Source organism: Saccopteryx bilineata, chromosome 9 (assembly GCF_036850765.1).
Source record: "Saccopteryx bilineata isolate mSacBil1 chromosome 9, mSacBil1_pri_phased_curated, whole genome shotgun sequence".
Classification (NCBI taxonomy): Eukaryota; Metazoa; Chordata; class Mammalia; order Chiroptera; family Emballonuridae; genus Saccopteryx; species Saccopteryx bilineata.
Genome location: NC_089498.1, coordinates 12,573,093 through 12,592,199, shown reverse-complemented (window position 1 = coordinate 12,592,199; position 19,107 = coordinate 12,573,093). Strand labels below are relative to the sequence as shown.

Sequence of the window (19,107 nt, the reverse complement as noted above, 5' to 3'; positions counted from 1 at the left end):
ATGTGCTCAGAAACCCACCCGCTCAGAAACCCGTAACTCAGCACCTGCTTCTAGGGCACTAGCCTGAGACAGTCTCCTGTTGGAACTAATGTGGCACAGAATGTATACTTTCTGAAAAGCTAAAATGGAAGCCTCCATGTTTTTGTTGTCTATGGCATACCTTGTCCCTTGTGACTCAGACTTCCTTCACACACACTTTGGCTGATCTGAATAACAGCTGAGCAGTATCCACATCCCATTTCCCTGTGGATATCTTAAGCATGGGAAGTTTGCCTTGTCGGATTTTTTCTGCATCATTTAAGGTCTTCGCGAGCATTGTGAACACCCAGAATGTTTTCTCAAACTGTTTTGACAATGCCTGGCATGGGCACGCTATTAGGGAGGATGGCATATTATTTTAGAGCATAGACTCTTGTTCACAAAACCAGATTCAGTTTGATCATTTATTTGCCCCGGGGCAAGCAAGTTTGCCGATTTGCAAAATAGATATTAACGCGCGTCCCTGAAATATCTATTTTGAGATTTACTTTCCTTTGCAAAATGGAGTGAATGCCTTCAGCTCAGGTGTTTTTGTGAGTGTTCAGGGGGAGGAGTAGGACTTAACTTGGTAGCTGGCACGCAGATTTTCAGTCTTTACCAGGAATCATTATCGCGCATAGTGTCTGGCACGTTGTTGGCATTTAGGAAGTTTCCTTTGCAACACACCTTGTTGAATATTTAGATCGGCTAGCTTCAATGCCTTTCAGAAAGACAATAATTCACCTGTAGTTAAATTATTTTCCTTTTTTAAAATAACCCAAAGGCAACCTCAAATCCGATGTGGGAAAAGGCAAAACATTGAATAACAATAAATAGATTTCTACAGGCAATATTGTTGGTGATTTAGTTGGCCTAAAAACCAGTGCAAAGAATGCAAGCAGAATGCAAACGCGGGAATCCCTTCCTAAAGAAAAGGCTGTTTCTGTACAAAACTAGCAGATAAAAAATGGTAATATTCTTGTTTACTACATCTATCAGGGCCTATGGAAATACATCGACATAGGTTTATGCCAGGAAATGCCATGTGGGCAGTGAGAAATGTGAACCTCTTGCATGTACACACACACACACACACACACACGCACACGCACATGCACTGTTCTTGTTATGTTCACAGAAGTTTTGAAATGCTTGAAGCCAGGTTGATATGTCAAGTCAAGTAGAGAGAGGGTATTTTCCAAAGATTGAGAAATACAGAAATCTGGCCTGTTGGATCAGAGAACTCTCATCCCAGAGATGTGAGCTGTTTTCTGTTGCTTTTAAACAGAAGTTTTTACAGGTAATTCTTCTCTTGGCACAAAACTTGAAAGCAATAAGCAAGATAATCTCTCTCTCTTTTTTTCTCTCTCTCTCTTTCCCTCTCTCTCTAATCTCTTCCTCTTACAATGATTCTCTTTGTAGCACCTACTTCATTGTGACTACTTAATTGCATTACCATAATCAGGTCACCTGAACTCCTTATGTTTTATGTCTTCATCTGAAATCGCGATGATAAAATGGTCTTCTTATTTATCTATTTATTTATTTAGTGGCAGAGACAGAGAGAGGGACAGATAGGGACAGACAGACAGGAAGGAAGAGAGATGAGAAACATCAATTCTTCGTTGTGGCTCCTTAGTTGTTCACTGATTGATTTATTTCTCATATGTGCCTTGACTGGGGGACTACAGCAGACTGAGTGAGTCCTTGCTCAAGCCAGCGACCTTGGGTCCAAGCCGGTGAGCTTTTGCTCAAACCAGATGAGCCCGTGCTCAAGCTGGCGACCTCAGAGCCTCAAACCTGGGTCCTCCACATCCCAGTCCGACACTCTGTCCACTGTGCCACTGCCCAGTCAGGTGGTCTCCTTTTCAACAATGGAAAATGCAACAAGAGGACTGACAAAAAACTAATGTCCCACTCATGCTCAGTACGATTGGTCTGCTCCAATCTGCTCACTCAACTTTGCCTCAGACATCCTTGAGACCAAGCATTTCTGTGGTGAGCCTAGAATTCCAGTGTTTGTTTTCTCTGCCAACTCTGAGATCCACCCTGATCAGACCCACGCCTTGAATATCAACTTGTGAAAAGAGTTTGCCTTATATAATCTCATCTTTAAACATCAGCAGATCCATGTCCTGCCTTAGATGTGTCAAAACTGAAAGAGAGATTTAATAAGTAACTGATATTATTTTTCCTCTAAAAATTAGCTCATGAGTTCTCACACAGGTCTCTTATATATTATTTTTGGTGAGACAGTAGTTGCCTCACAGTGTGTCGCAAAAAACCACCCTTCAACATCAATTTCTGCAAAGATGTCTAGACCTCGTATTTGTTATATCCAGGCTGCGGGGGTCCATTTTGTTTTGTTTTGTTCTCCAAAGGCAGTGTCTATCAATTTATATTGTTCATTGAGAAAACAATGAATAGCAGTGGGAGGGTGGGCATGGCAATGATACCACCTCACCTGTGTGGTAAGGTGGTACCATATTCTCTTTCACAAACTTTTTTTTTTCCAAAGGGAGTGTTTAGCCCATACTTTTTTCGGGTGAAGAAAAATACAGATCATTCAATGAACTTGACTAAGCTCCTACAAAATTGGAAAGCCTGAAACTTGATTCAGGACCTCTTCCCACTTCTTTGGGATAATATTTGTATTATAAAATATTGCTCTCAATTATCCTCCAGTATATTTTCTGGGGGAAAAAATAGTACCCAGTGATCATGTCATCCTGATGGATTATATAGGCAGAGTTTATGCAGATTTTTGTAAGTCTGATATGATAAGAAGGTGCTCTCCTTTGAAGAAGAAATTACTGAGTCACTAATTTAAAATTTTATGAGCTGGTATCAGAGCTATAATAACACTGAAATTTTCAGGCTAACGGAAAACCAGGAGGGCAATAATTGTGACATTTTCAAGATAGTAGGCTATTTCAAAAGCCCCAAGCCATATGCATTTTACCTTTGATCCTATAAACATAACAACACGCTCTACCCTGCTGTGCACTGGGATAATTATTCTCCCCTCAAACCTTCTCTTTCTCTTCTGTCTGCCCTTTTTTTATTTTGGACACTAAAGTACTCGGTGCCACTGAATGTTTCTATGAACAAGTCTCTCTCTCCTCATTTCTGATGTCATTCTGCCTAGAATACCCCCACCCAACACCTGCCCTACCCAGTGAACAGATACTTTTGTTTTAAGTAGATTATCTTTTAGATGCAGTGTGCCAACAGTCCCGTTCTAAGTGTATTAAACAACAAAGAGATGCATACGGTATATAATAAAAGGTCCAGAAGTAGTCAGTATTCAGAATTGGTTATAATATAATGACTCCATAAATATCATCAAGGACTCAGACTCCTACCCCTTTCCCGGGGAGAATACGCCGAGAAGAGCCATGTGTTTGCAAGGTCCCATGATGCACGTCCCAGTTCCGAGTGCCATATGCCGCAAATGAGAAGTCATCCCTTCTTGAGCATTATGTTTAAGGTGTAAGGAAAACCTTCCGCAGAAGCTCTGTAGCAACTGTGCCGTCGGGTCTCACTGTCCAGAATCGCGGGACACGCCAGGACCTCAATCTGTCATTGTTAACGGAAATAGCCCATCCTGATTGGCTTAGCCAGATTCTCTTTTACCCGCTGATGTTGGGACTGTGGCTTGGACTGCCTGTCCTGCGGATACTTGAATCAACTGTAGCTCTTTAAACAGGAGAGAAAGTGGGGTGAAGAAAAATACAGCTCCTACATAGTGACAAAGAATTTTTTTAAATCCTTAAATCATTTGAACTGACTCTGAACCAGTTTCTCTCCATTTTTGATCTCTGGACCACCTACATCTATCAATGCAAGAGTGTTTTAGGAACAGTCATTCCTGTATTAGATACAATTCGTTCTTTAAGAAACACATTCAGAGAAAGGAACCCCAATGTCCATATATATATATATATAATTTGAAAAATAATTACAGGTAGCTGCAATTTCTCAACTGTCATTTATATTTGTGTGGAAGTAGCTTTCTTAATAAGCAAAGTCCATTTTTCTTTTCAAATGTTATCATAAATGATGTATTGAATTTAGAAATAATTACATTTATACATAGACTTTACTTTTCTATTATATTTAATAAATACACATTGAGAACCAATCATATGCCAATCATTGTTAGACGCTGTGGCTTAAAGAAGGTGGGGTGGGATAGCGAGAGCAAATTGCTGTGTGTGTAGGGAAGGAAACTTCTTGGCTGTTGCATTTTATAAAATTTAGTTAAGATGTCAAGTGTCTGGTCGAAGAAGGCGACTTGACTTTGGGTAGTGGGCACAATGCAATGTATAGATAATGTGTCATAGAACTGTTCACTGGAAACCTATATAATTTTATTAACCAATATCACCCCAATATATTTTATTTTTAAAAAAGATGTTGAATATTATGTGAAATTCTTTCTAGTTGGGCCAGACTGGGTTAATGATATTGTTTTCTGCCCTGTATCAGAACCTGGTACATACCTTTACTGCTGTAATTATCCTACTGTGTTTTGCAAAATATAATTAAATGGAGATCTCTCCTACCAGTAGGGAACTCCCTATGGTAAAAGAGATTGTTTTATTCATCTTTAAGCCACAGCGTCTAACAATGATTGGCATATGATTGGTTCTCAATGTGTTTTTATTAAATATAATCGAAAAGTAAAGTCTATGTATAAATGTAATTATTTCTAAATTCAATACATCATTTATGATAACATTTGAAAAGAAAAATGGACTTTGCTTATTAAGAAAGCTACTTCCACACAAATATAAATGACAGTTGAGAAATTGCAGCTACCTGTAATTATTTTTCAAATTATATATATATAAGATTTACTATATATATGGACTTTGGGGTTCCTTTCTCCGAATGTGTTTCTTAAAGAACGAATTGTATCTAATACAGGAATGACTGTTCCTAAAACACTCTTGCATTGATAGATGTAGGTGGTCCAGAGATCAAAAGTGGAGAGAAACTGGTTCAGAGTCAGTTCAAATGATTTAAGGATTTAAAAAAATTCTTTGTCACTATGTAGGAGCTGGCTGTTTATTTTCTATTAAGATGATGAAATCTCCCCAACCATGTAGGCAGTCTAAATTTCTTGGAACCCTTTAATTGAGCGATTTAAGTATACATGTTAAAGGCAACTTTGTTGGATCTGCTGAATTTTACAGTATTATACTATGCCTTTAATCATCATTATCAATCATCATCATCATCATCATCATCATCCTCTTCTTCATTAACACAAAGCAACAATAAAGGATTTTCCACATGTCAGACCTGAGCTAAAAGCTTTATGGTTTTATAATACAGTGTGTCCATAAAGTCATGGTGCACTTTTGACCAGTCACAGGAAAGCAACAAAAGATGATAGAAATGTGAAATCTGCACCAAATAAAAGGAAAACCCTCCCAGTTTCAGGATGATGTGGCAGCATGTGCGCATGCACAGATGATGATGTAACACCGTGTATACAGCGGAACAGCCGACAGCCATGCCTGTCAAGATGTGGACGGTACAGAGGAAAGTTCAGTGTGTTCTGTGGCTTGCTAAATTTGAATCCATGACCAAAGTGCAACGTAAATATCAGCATGTTTATAACAAAGCGCCACCACATAGGAATAACATTACTCAGTGGGATAAGCAGTTGAAGGAAACCAGCAGTTTGGTGGAGAAAGCCCGTTCTGGTAGGCCATCAGTCAGTGACGAGTCTGTAGAGACTATATGGGATAGCTACCTAAGGAGCCCTAAAAAATCTGTGCATAAGCCCACATCAAACTGCACTGAATAGGTATGAAACTGGGAGAGTTTTCCTTTTATTTGGTGCAGATTTTACATTTCTATTGTCTTTTGTTGCTTTCCTGTGACCAGTCAAAAGTGCACCATGACTTTACGGACACACTGTGTATCAAAATCAACTATTAGGTTACAGAGCTAGATTGAAATCTACAATGTTGTACAGCTACTAAGCTCTGTGGGGTGTGCTGTTAATGTTTTTTCCCCCTTTTATCAAGGTTCAAGGTCATTTTAAGTTTCAGTGTGTTTAAAATACAATAACAATGAAAACGCTGAATTGTTTGCCTGTCAGTATCACAAAGGGTGCTCAAAAGTGGAATTTTCAGGGAGAGACTCCCTGATTCTTTAAATGAGACCAGGCCAGCCTCTCCTACAATCCCCAGTGTGCCCCGTAGGTAGTATTTCACTTAGACGCTTCATGCCGTTCTAACTACACATCACACAGCAATTCCGACCATTTCGATGTAAGCTCCATTATGACAAGGAATTTTGCTTTTGCTTCCAGATTCCACAACTTGGTTTACAGCTAGTCCTTTATCATGTGACAGATCCAGTATTTTGGTAATGATAGACTTGCCACATTCTTGGTCTAAAAATAATAACAGTGACAACAACGATAACATGTTTTTGAGCATAACTGACGTGTATTGAGTAGTCAAACTATGCAAGGAACTAGGCTCAATTTACCATATGTTCTTTTATTCATTCATGCTAAGCCACAGAGGTAGGCTCATGTAGATGAGGAGATAGGTTTAGGGACCTTAAGCAGCTTCCTTAATGGCAAACCAGTAGGAGACAGGGGAATGGGAGGTTATGAAAACTCTCGCCAAAAAAAAACGTCTGGACATCTTTGTTGTCAATATATTCTAATGAAATGAATGATGATAGGTCACTGTCAAGTGTGTGAGAAACTAATTTCATAAACAGCTAATATGCTAACCACATTCATTTTAAGGTGTGAAGATTGTCATGGGTCTGATAGATTGAGCGGGTCTTTGTCAAGATCCCCCTATAACAGAAGGCTGACTCTACGACTTCAAATAATAAGCAAGCCCCTTTGTGAACAGTATGTGATTTCAGGCAGGCTAAGGACGGTACGGAATGACAGTTCACTACTTCGGTTAGAGACACCCTTGGCCCGACGTCTGTCTTCTGGCTCACACTAACCTTGTTTGGATTGAAAGTGGTTTCTACCTTAGCTAAATGCTTTCATGACCCTGACCTTCCTTCCTTCCTGATACCAGCTTGAAAATCCCACTACTGCTCTTCGCGCCCTTAGTTCATCTTCAGCAGCTCAATTCCCACCGCCTCCATTATCTTTTGTTCCGAGGCCATGTGACAAAAGTAAGAGAAAAAAACAAAACATATACTACCACTGATAGGGAAAAATAATAGAAGAAAATTTTACTCTTTTTTTTTCCAGCCTCTTCATTTTTATTGATAGTTTGAGTGCCAGGATGCTTTCCTGCTCTGACGACAATGTTTACTTAGGTTCAAAGACTTTGGAGACCCAACCCTAAATAAACAAAGCATTCAAGGCGTCAGTGGAAAAGCCTCCATCACGTTGTTAACAAAAGATGGTGAAGGGATTAAGCAAAATAAAAAAAAACGCACACAGACAAGAGTGTGGTGATAGCACAAGGGAAGGGGGTGTGTGAGTGGAGTGGAGCTGGGCCAAGCTGGGAGAAATGGGGTGGAAAGGAACTTTTTTGTTTTGTTTTGTTTTGTTTTGTTTTGTTTTTTTGTAATTTTCTGAAGCTGGAAACGGGGAGAGACAGTCAGACAGACTCCCGCATGCGCCGGACCGGGATCCACCCAGCACGCCCTTCAGGGGCGACGCCCTGCCCACCAGGGGGCGATGCTCTGCCCCTCCGGGCGTCGCTGTGCCGCGACCAGAGCCACTCTAGCGCCTGGGGCAGAGGCCAAGGAGCCATCCCCAGCGCCCAGGCCATCTTTGCTCCAGTGGAGCCTCGGCTGTGGGAGGGGAAGAGAGAGACAGAGAGGACGGAAGGGGTGGGGGTGGAGAAGCAAATGGGCGCTTCTCCTGTGTGCCCTGGCCAGGAATCGAACCCGGGTCCCCCACACGCCAGGCCGACGCTCTACCACTGAGCCAACCGGCCAGGGCCGGAAAGGAACTTTTTTGGGGGCGATGGACACGCAATGCCGTGTGCTGATGATGTTCTGTTATGCTGTTCACTTGAAACCTGTACAACAATAAATTCAATTTAAAAAAAAAAATTAAAAAGAAAAAAACAATAGTACTTTCTGAATTAGCTCTGAACCTGTCCTTTTGGTTCTGTGTGTGTCATTTAGATCTTTGCTTCTTTTTTTATTTTTCTTCTGGATTTGTCCCTGCCTCACTGTCATTTTTTTCCAGATGTGCTAAATTCTTTCTGTTTAACTATACCTTCTAGTTAATGATTTGCACGACCCTCTCTAGACTGCTAGAATGGTGTAGCTGGCCATCCTAGAACAGCTCTACCAATAAAAAGTGTACCTTTAAATTTGGCCCATTACTCTCTCTGGGGATTGTTTTGAAATATGGTACCATTACCTTCTCACCAGACACACACACGCACACCCCTCCTGCCCTAAGCCAAGCTTAGTACTCCTTCCCTGAAACACTGATCAACTTACTGTACACGTTATTGAACACCAAAGAAGTTACCTCATGCAAAATGAGACATGGGTAAAAATTGAGAGATGTGCTTCCAAAATTTTCCCCAGACTTACATATGATCACTGGTATAAGAAAAAACAAAGATATTCTAGGCCCCATCAGGAAATTTTAAACAAAAAATGACCTAAAGTTCACTGCAGGCTATTTACTGCTTTCAGCAATCCCTAAACCCTCATATGTGTGCCTCCTCTGAGAAGTATTATTAATTCTACAGTATTCAGCATTAATTCACAATGCATCTAAAAGTGAAAGCTTTTTCACTCCAGGAATCATTTTAAAATATTTGCTCATTTGGCAAATGCATCAAAAGCCATAAATAAATTTTATAAAGGACATTTGAGACCTCTGTGGTAAAAAGTAAAAATACTGAAATGAATTAAATAAATGTAAATACTCTGAATCATACCACTCCAATGTCTAAAAAAACCCTCAACATTCTTTTTTTTTTTTTTTAATTTTTTTTAAATTTTATTTATTCATTTTAGAGAGGAGAGAGATAGATAGAGAGAGAGAGAGAGAGAGAGAGGAGAGAGAGACGGGGGGAGGAGCAGGAAGCATCAACTCCCATATGTGCCTTGACCAGGCAAGCCCAGGGTTTCGAACTGGCAACCTCAGCATTTCCAGGTCAACGCTTTATCCACTGCGCCACCACAGGTCAGGTACCCTCAACATTCTTAACAGATCAATTCTCTTTAAATTGATCTATCAATTTCACCAAAGTCGAAATGCCTAATTTATTATTTTTTTAATTGGTAGTATGAATCCAGAATTTACAGGGAAGTGGCAAAAAGGTAGAATCGCTATAATGAACAGAATTCTGAAGTTGTTTTCTAAATTTCTACTCCTTGGTATACTGAGCCTTGGATTGTGGGTGGGCCTGTGACTTTGACAGCTATCATACCTTGGATTAGATTACAGTACATGGCCAAAGTAAGGGGATTTTACAGTTGTAAGGATGGACCCATATTATAGGACTTCGAGTTCATCCAAACGGAGATGATCTTGGGTGGGCCTGACCTCTCCAGGTGAACCCGTCAAAGGGTCTGGACTCTTCCTAGGGATAGAGATCGGAAAGGTGGGAACATCTGGGAGGGGCTATGGAGGGGCTTTTCCACGGATGCCTTGAATGCTTTGTTTATTTAGGGTCGGGTCTCCAAAGTGTTTGAACCTAGGTAAACATTGTCGTCAGAGCAGGAAGGCATCCTGGCCACCAAACTGTCAATAAAAATGAATGTATGTCAAGAAGCTAACAAGGGCCTCTAGGTGCTGAGGGTGTGATCTGTGGCTCGACAGCCAGCTAGAAAACAGGGATTCAACCCTCTGAAGCCACAAAAGATGAAATTCTTCTAAACACATGAACAAGCTGGATGGGGGCTCTGAGCTCCAGATGATAACACCGTCCCAGCGGACCTGTTGGTTTCAGCCCTGAGATTCTGAGAAGAGAATCCAGTCATGCTTTGCTCAGATTTTTTACTTAAAGACACCGTGAAATAATAAAAGAATGTTTTAAGCTGCTAAATTTCTGACCATTTGTCATGTAGCAACCTCCCCCCCAAAAAACCCTAATATAATATATACAATTTTTTAAAAGTAAAAGCCAAATTGGAGAATACGTGCTACCTGATTTTAAGACTCATAAAGCCATGATAATCTAGACAGCTTTGTATTGCTAACAGAAACTACGCATAACGATCAATGAAATCGAATAAGAAGGCCTGAACATGACAGATATACAGTAGATTGATTTTTGACAAAGATTCCCAGGTAATTTAGTGAAGAATGACACTCTTTTCAACAAATGGTGATGAGACAATTGGATATCCATATGAAAAACGTGAACCTTAATCACATATGCCATACTGTAAAAATTCTAGAAGGTAACATAGTAGAAAAATCTTAGTGACATTTGCTTAGGCAATGATTTCATAAACAGGACAGAAAAAATGCAAAAGAATAAAATCATAAATTGGACTTCAAAATAGAAAACAAACTTCAGCTCTCTAAAAGAAACTATCAAGAACATAAAAATGCAAGCCACAGTATAGGATAAAATATTTTAAGACACTATGTATATCTAGGATTTAAAAATAACTTATGCAACTCAAATATAGGTAGACAAAAATCCAATTTAAAAATGGGAAAATTTTGAATAGAGACAAAGAAATATAATAATGGTAAATAAGCACATGAAATGATCTTTATTATCATTAATCATTAGGGAGAAATACATCAGAACTACAATGAAGTACAATTATATACTCAGTAGAAGGCTAAATTTTAAAAAAGCTAACCATACCAAGTGCTGGCAAGTATGCCCAATTATTTGTAACTCTCATATGCTACTGGTGACTATGTAAAATAATGCAACCACTTTGAAAAATAATTTTCACTTTCTTCAATTGTTAACATACAACTACCACATAATCCAGCCATGCCATACACAAATGTTTACTCAAGAAAAACAAAGACATATGTCAACACAAAGACTTCTACATAAATATAATAGCCATGTTATAATATATATATAATACAGTATTGATATAGTGTTAATACATAGCTCATTACTATTCTTGAATGTCTGACAACATACCTTTCATATGTTATTGCCCTTTTTCCCTGTCCAATCCCAGCAAAGAAAGAACAGAAAAAATAATTTCCTCTAAAAAGACAAATGCCCCCACAAAAGTACAGACTCTACTCTTCCTAGGCCTCTCATTAATTTCCACAGGGATTGAATTTGACTGAATAAAGAACACAGATACTTTAGGCAAAAAAATGGCATCTGATTTGGTTTCTAAGGAAATTTGAGGTCTAGGAATTTGTAGTGTCTTAACCAAGTTCACACATGTTAAGGTGTAATTAGTACAAAAACGGATATGTAGGCATCAGGTTATTTCAAGTTCCATGCCTGATGACTGTTATTCTCTTTCTCTCCCCTTAATGAATTGTTACTTTTTCTATGCTTATGTGGAGTTTTAATGTAGTGGGGAAACTACTGTATTACAAATGACTCTACATAATGACATCTGCATTGATGAGCTCCTCATGGACGTACTTGAGAAAGTTTTTAGTGATTGTCTATTTAGTTGGATATTTAAGATCCAAAAATGTCAAGTTCATTATCATAAATTTCATTGTATATATAATCTCATTTTTATTGACTCTTCTGTCTTTAATTAAATTGTCCTTTCGCTCTGCCTTGTCTTCACCTGGTATACTTAAGCAACATGCCAATTTCATCCACTTTGTTTGTGTGTTTAAAGCTACCGCATGCATTTTGGTAAGTCAGTCAATCTTTGTACTTTTCAGATTCAATTAAGTTGAAAGCCTTGTCTAGTTTGATAAGAGACAACTGCTGAAAGCTAATGCCTTACAGAAAAAAAATGTGACAAGGACAAAATATCATTTAATAGAGAAAGAGGAAAACATATCTTTATTTAACAGACAATCAAGTGAGGTTTTTCACATACGCTTTCAATTACATAGAAGATATTTAAAGTCAATTATGTGGCTTCAAATGCTTCTTTAACCCTCAGTACAAGACTGACCTTATTTTTAATTTTACAGAAAGACTAAAAAGGCACATTTTTCTGCAGAAGCATGTTAACAGCGGTGGGATTCAGCCGGTTCACACCGGTTCAACAGAACCAATACCTAATTTTTTGTTGAGTTTGGTGAACTGGTTGTTAAAAAAGGACTAATCAGGGTTCTCCCTAAGGTGGGTGACTGGGCAGCCACCGAATGTGGAAATCACAAATTTACATCCTTTGAGAGCTTTTTTAACATTCATCTGTGCAACAGCATATTCTAAGCGCCCTTAGTAATGTTCCTTCTGTCCACAGGTGAAAAACATTCCAAGAGGATGCCAATCAAGAAGCAATAGGGAAATATCTTAAATGACAGTTTTATTGTTTTTTGTCAGGTATTACTTAATATTTTTTCATTAGTATTCTAAAACTCTTTCTTATAATCTAGTTTTGTATACCTCTTTCATTGTTTTAAGTATTAAATTCATTAAATAATAAACTACCTTTTGGTATATCTTTTTTTATACTTAAAAAAGTCATTAGGGCCCTGGCCGGTTGGCTTAGTAGTAGAGCATCGACCTGGCGTGCAGGAGTCCTGGGTTTGATTTCCAGCCAGGGCACACAGGAGAAGCGCCCATCTGTTTCTCCACCCCTCCCCCTCTCCTTTCTTTCTCTCTCTTCCCCTCCCACAGCCAAGGCTCCATCAGAGCAAAGTTGGCCCGGGCGCTGAGGATGGCTCCTTGGCCTCCGCCTCAGGCACTAGAATGGCTCAGATCACAGTGGAGTAACACCCCAGATGGGCAGGCTGGGTGGTTCCCCGTAGAGCACATGCGAGAGTCTATCTGCCTCCCCGCTTACCCCCACTTCTCACTTCGGAAAAATACAACAAAAACAAACAAAAACAAAAATCCAGTCATTAGAGCAGAGAACTGGTTGTTAAATTATTTGAATCCCACCACTGAATGTTAATGTTCAGTAATTCTAAAAGTAACTTTCACTTTGTAACTATATACAATTTAATTTGTATCCACAGATAATGATAAAGTGAAGTATGATCTTTACTAATTTGTATTGAAAATTAGGACAATGTTCTTGGTGCAAAACCTTCTCAGAATATGCATTTTTAATGCCTTATTTTTCCCCACCAAACACTGGGAGGTCTGTTTAAACTGCTTAGCTAACATTTCAGGTCAAGAAGTATTAAAGCTAACTCTATGTCAAACATTCTCCAACACTCTGCAGATAGGTTTATGACTACAGTCATAATCTCCAGGGAACTCACAGCCCAAGAAGAACAGGTTCATGCTTCATTATTAGGAAGATTACAAAGGGTATTATATAACAGAGTTATAAAAATTCACAAGGAACAGGACATGTGTATAGAAAAACTTCTGGGGGCCCTGGCCGGTTGGCTCAGTAGTAGAACATTGGCCTGGTGTGGATGTCCTGGGTTTGATTCCCAGTCAGGGCACACAGGAGAAGTGACCATCTGCTTCTCTACTCCTCCCCTCTCCCTTCTCTGTATCTCTCTCTTCCCCTCCCACAGCCATGGCTTGGTTGGAGTACGTTGGCCCCAGTACCGAGAATGACTCCATGGCTTCCCTTAAGGAGTTAAAATAGCTTGGTTATTGAGCAACGGAGCAATGTCCCCAGATGGGCAGAGCATCATCCCATAGAGGGCTTTCCAGGTGGGTCCCAGTTGGGGCAAATGTGTGAGTCTGTCACTCTGCCTCCTCACTTATCACTTAAGAAAAACAAAATGTTCTGGTCCAGTTTGGACTTAGCGTTAAATTGACAAGTGTAGGGAAATGCTTGAAGTTTAGGCACTGGCCTAAACAAAGCACAGAGACAGGTTTATGGAGCCAAGTATCCACTGGGGCCAAAATAGAGCACTAGTACATCTGTCAGGAGGGTGAGCCTGGGAAGGTAGGATAGGACTTAGTTGGAAAAGGCCGTGAAGCCCATGGAGAATCTTTTACACTTCAAAACACCTGTCACAATGTAAGCATATGCCTGAAGTTAATTATTGATGCAAAAACTTTTCTGAATCACCCATCAAATCACATAGAATAAAAGAGTAACTCTCTATTTCAGAGAACAGTGGGGTGATAGTGAGAACTGGTAATGAGAAAATGAGGAAGGAAATGAGTACACAGGTACAAGAGGATACGGGGACTATAAAATTAACAGGACCTGCAAATTTTACTGAACTTTTCTTTTTTTGCTGCAAACTCTGACCCTTCTATGAAAGATCGCAGAAGTAAAAATGTGGGGATTATTTTTGTCATTTTCGATGAAGTACCACTCATGGAGTTCATCTGATCTAATGAGTAATTTCAAGGATCTCTTACAACTCATTATTGTATGGATATTCCAAGTTCTCAATGATTTTTCTGGATTCTTTCATTTTCATTTGTTTTAATTCACCTTTCAGTGGCTTACTGTAAGGTCAGTGGATAATGGGGAAAGGTCAGACCCGCGAATTTTGCCTAGGACCACCCACAACCAAGCGCACCAAAAGAAACTTTGCAGGAGCCCTTTGGAAAAAAGCGACCCTCTGCCAGCCAGTGAGATTTCACCATGTCATATTAGCTCGACCACCCTAGGGACCCTTTAAATATCTCCCACGCGGGTCACCTCTTGCAACTTTCCTGGCCTCCATCTTTCCTCGGGGCCAGGGAACCTCGTTGGGCGGGATGCGCTGTACTAAATAAAGCTTTTGTTATTCCACACTTTGTGGCTCTGGCCCCTTCCTTCCTTCTTGGTGGGAAAAATACCTTACACTTATGTCTTCCATGCTTCTTGGGTCTGAATGGTAATAATCTCTTGTTGGACTGTATCTCCCCTTATAAGTGCACACACACACACTAGACTTTGTAAGTCTCAAATTCTTGCCGAAAATAATTATTTTTCATATAAGTAGGTTAAATGATACTATTTTCCATTGGAAAATTTTAGCTTGGAACATAAGATCATCTCTGTAAACCCAATGATAATTTTCTTTACTAACTATGCATGATAGCTGAAGGGACACAGGTGCATAACAAGAGATTGTTGTGACTCATGCAAACAATCATTAAAGTAAATCAACACTTACCTTTTCCATTCTAAGTGGATCCTTATTATCTACATGTTGGTCAAAGTAATTCCATTTATTATAGTTTTTTTTAAAGGGCAGTATCTTTCACAATACTGCAAGCGAACAACTATTTCTTTGTTCCCTCACTTGAGTTAGGTGCTAAACCGCAGAGAAACCTAAACAATGTGGAATATGACATTGTTTCCATCTGTGCTTCAGTCGCCCTATCTATAAAATAAAGAAAATGGATGAGACAGTCCCTAAATCCCCTTTTATCTCTTAAAAAAAAAAAAAGTCCCTCTCCTCTATCATCACCAGTATGATTTTCCTTTTTAAACTTTGAAAAGATTTTTTTTTTTTAAATTGTATTACAGTGATTCTTGTGGATCTGATACTTTAATGGGCAGCCATATTTATCCCCTAAATTAGATCTCAAAAGTCAAAAAGTTATCAACGATCTATGGCTTTTCGGCTTTAATTGGTAGTGTATGTCTGAAAAAGGTTTAGACATCAGTGTTGGCATTCTGTCTGTAAAATCTGAAGGACAGCAAGAGGGGAAGGGGGATCATTAGCAATATGTGATGAACTGAGTTCCCCAATTGAATCTCTGTACTTAATTGCTTTGGCATCTTCAGTTTCCTCGTGAAACTCTGTATACTCTACAGCATTTACCTCTTAATTTTATTTTCATAAGACTATCAGGATATGTCAGTATTCTAATAGATATTTTCAAAGGACCTCTAAAGATATTTATTGATATATTAATTAGATAATTATGTTAATCATCCAAAAATATCAACTAAGTAAATGAAGAGAAAAATTAACAATATTACAGAGAGGGTAGATAGAATGACATATTGATGTTTTTCCTGTGTTCTGTTCCAGTAAAACAGATAAATAAGAATAGCAATAATAAGAGTTGGGTATAATATGTCATTCATTTATATTTTTAAGAAATTTAATGCACACAAGAAATCTTACAGGTGGAAATATTACACCCATGTGAGGGGTGGAAATCTGAGGCTGAGAAAAGTGCTTACTTGCCCTATAAGCTTCATAGCTCATAGTTGGTAGAGTTCGGTTAGGATTCAAATGTATTACTTCATCCTGATTGATGTGCTTTTTTCCAGCGCATGTAATGAGACAGGAAAGCAGCCAGTAATGGGCTAATTAAGACCAGTCGTTCCATCCTATACTCTTTGCAATGCTGAATTTTATATCACCTCCGGCACCTCCTGACGTAGTTTAGTAAGATAACCAAAGTGGCCCAGTTTGCTGGGACTTGCCTGCCTTTAGTATTAAAAGTCCTGTACGTAGTTATTTTCCCTGCAGTCCCAGGAACACCACGAGAGCTTGTGCACAACTGTCCTCGTTTTAAAATAGACACTTCTGCCTCCTGAGACCTCAATCAGCATTAGGCAAAACAAGATGAGCTGTCATCTTAAATGACCCACAAATGTAGGCACTGTCTTTCTTTTATAGACTTTGGCTTGGCTGATTCCATTACATTAACCATCTCTTATTGGTGCACAAAGGCATATGCTATTATAAATGCTGGCCCAGTGAAACAGGTCTGTGACCCCCAGCGATTTGGAGAAATCACACTTTATTCTCAGGGAAGCCCGATTCTGGTTCTCTTAAAAAAAAAAAACACAAAAAAAAAACCCCCACCCAAATCCAGAAATACTATCATTTTAATGACTTCAATTCTAACATTCATATTTTTCACTTGTTTTTTTATCCTAATTTATAGTAGGCATTTGCTGACTTAGAGAATGCCAGATTTCAAGTGCTTAGTGGAAAAACATGGGAGAAAGTTGTGTTTCTGAAAACATCTGGAGAAACAAATATTTTCTCACTATTTTCGGTCTCCTTTCTCAACTCAATAATATTTACTTTTCTGCCGTAATAAGATGAGCTAGAGAATAATGAGAATGCAAGCTGGTTTTACCTTGAGAACTGCTTCAGGGAAAACAATTCTAACACTGAAGTAGCGAATGGGGAAGTTTATTAAATAATTCTGCTCTCGATGAAACATCAATAGCTGAGTGTTTTAAAAACATGGCTAACCATCACTCAATAAGGAAAATACATCTCACATAACTCAGAGAAACAAACCTCATTTTAAATTTCTGCTGATCAAATTATTGCATTAAATTATTTTACAACATGCTTCTAAGTCATTTCATTGAAACTGCATATAATATTTATATTATATCCATATCAAGGTAAGGAAGAAGCTATGAGTAAAGATGTCCAATCCTTAATTCACATAATTTCCCTCCCCCAATAAAATAATGTATGTTTGCCAAAAAAAAAAAAATCCTTAGGTTTTTTTTTTTTTATATATATAGCAACTTATTAGACATTTAATTCTTTTTTTTTTTTTTTTTTTTTTGTATTTTTCCGAAGCTGGAAACGGGGATAGACAGTCAGACAGACTCTCGCATGCGCCCGACCGGGATCCACCTGGCACGCCCAGCAGGGGGCGATGCTCTGCCCCTCCAGGGTGTCGCTCTGTCGGGACCAGAGCCACTCTAGCACCTGGGGCAGAGGCCAAGGAGCCATCCCCAGCGCCCGGGCCATCTTTGCTCCAATGGAGCCTCGCTGCGGGAGGGGAAGAGAGAGACAGAGAGGAAGGAGAGGGGGAGGGGTGGAGAAGCAGATGGGTGCTTCTCCTGTGTGCCCTGGCCGGGAATCGAACCCGGGACTTCTGCACTCCAGGCCGACGCTCTACCACTGAGCCAACCGGCCAGGGCTAGACATTTAATTCTTTAGTTCAGGAAGGGACCATATTATATTCAATAAGATGAGAGAGGGTATTGACTTAAAAAACTCACCTAGTTATTTTATGAAAATGTTTGCAGAGTAGTGTTTTATGGTTGAATAATGTAGAGCCAAAAATTTGAAGACCGGTGTCCTAAATTCACTTTTAACACTAACTTACCTGGTGATCTTAGTCAATCGTCTTAAATTTCCTGATTTTTGTAGGTAAGAGAAGTTAGGTATCTTTCAACTTAATCAGTTACTAATTATATAATTTCTTTTAAGGTGGCAAAGAGACTATATTCAGAAATGAAGAAGGAAACTTGAAATTATTAGATAGTCAACCATGTCATATTACCCTGGTGAGGAATTTCTAACCATATAAAGATCATCCTTCTTTCATGCTTTTCTTTTTTTATTGATTGATTTTAGAAAGAAAGAGAGAAGAAGGGGAAGAGAGGAAGGAAGGGTAGAGAGGGAAGAGGGAGAGGTGAGGAGGGGGAAGGAAGGGTAAGGGAGAGTGAAGAAGATAGATAGATAGATAGATAGATAGATAGCATTTATTTGTTGTTCCACTTAGTTGTTCATTTATTGGTTGCTTCCCTTAATGTTGTGACTGGGGATCAAACCCACAACCTTGGTGTTTTGGGGACAATGCTCTAACTGACTGTGCTAACGAGCCAGGGCCTTATGTTTTTCTTGAAAGCATGAATTCTTTTAATTCTGAAAATAAAGTTGATTTAAGTGTTGATTTATTTTATATTACTAAATATTCATGAATCATTTTATTTTATTTTTTAAGGTAACATTTTAAAAAATTTCTTTATTTTTAAATGTTATTGGTTTAAGTAATAGCTGTTATTTAGGCTCTGTGGGGTCCCTGGAATCAGACTAAGAGAGAGAATGTAGAGAACTTGACTCGGATCTCGTAGGAATTCTGACGTCATTTGTTAAGACAACCAGGATTCCCTAACTTCTCACTTTAATAATAAACACCGAGACAAATTCCAGAGAAGTACAGAACTTAGCAACGAATGGGCCCTTTCCTAACAAACCATTGAAACATCATATTGTCACTGGGACTAAAACAGCAGCTGCTTCATTACAAACAGCACCATTTGGTAGACTTCTGTGAACATTAAACAAAGAATAACCCATTTGATTTCTTCATATTTCTAAACAAGGTCTGGCTTTCTGCTTCAGCTGCATTC

General features: G+C 38.9%; 1 non-coding gene across 1 annotated transcript; it reads right to left on the bottom strand.

Moving 5' to 3' along the window:
- Positions 1-17,813: 17,813 nt before the first annotated feature.
- TRNAS-GGA (transfer RNA serine (anticodon GGA)) lies at positions 17,814-17,889 on the bottom strand. Its single transcript has one exon. It is a non-coding gene; the product is annotated as a tRNA-Ser (tRNA).
- Between the last annotated feature and the right edge of the window lie 1,218 nt (positions 17,890-19,107).